Source organism: Schistocerca nitens, chromosome 1 (genome assembly GCF_023898315.1).
Source record: "Schistocerca nitens isolate TAMUIC-IGC-003100 chromosome 1, iqSchNite1.1, whole genome shotgun sequence".
In the NCBI taxonomy this organism is placed as follows: Eukaryota; Metazoa; Arthropoda; class Insecta; order Orthoptera; family Acrididae; genus Schistocerca; species Schistocerca nitens.
The window spans coordinates 743,112,502-743,113,340 of record NC_064614.1 but is presented as its reverse complement, the minus strand read 5'-3'; positions in this window follow the sequence as shown (position 1 = coordinate 743,113,340).

Below are 839 nucleotides of genomic sequence, written 5' to 3'. Positions count from 1 at the left end.
TTTCCCTCTCCCTTTTGATACACATCGGCAACATAGAACATAGATATCGTACTATACTAATTTGGAACACCTCTGTCGTATGGACGCGTAAAATTCCGCCCAAAATAATTTTATTTGCAACTTGAAATAAACAGACGTTTTCCGTCGACAGGATGAGCAGCATTTGTTTGAGCTGACTCCAGCTGCTCATTGCAAAATCAAATTGCTAATATTTGCTGAACATCAGAAAAGATGCACCTGACTACTCTCCCGGTATATATAGTAAAAACAAGGTAGATAATATAATATATGATGTACTTTGTTGACTAAATATTTCGCCCAATTGTTTGCTTATCTTCATACACACATCAAAAAACGTCTTGCATCACCTCCGTTCCGAGAGTCCCGGAACCTGTACAGAAAATTGGAATAGAGATCAACGTAAGCATCATTTCCGCCCTTTTTATTGCTCATGGCTCGGAGCACTATGGGACTTAACATCTGAGGTCATCAGTCCCTAGAACTTAGAACTACTTAAACCTAACTAACCTAAGGACATCACACACATCCATGCCCGAGGCACGATTCGAACCTGCGACCGTAGCAGTCGCGCGGTTCCGGACTGAAGCGCCTAGAACCACTCCGCCACCGCGGCCGACGGGTATTTTATTTGACGCCCTTTATGTGTGCCACTGAGGACTTTCCGTGTCGAATCCTTGCGGCGGTGCTTCTGAAATGGAAGGTTAGGCCACCCATATCGCTTGACATGAATCCGATCGAACATAAATGGGACACGATCGAGAGGTCAGCCCTTGCATAAAATCCTGCACCAGCAACACTTTCGCAGTTCAAATGGTTCT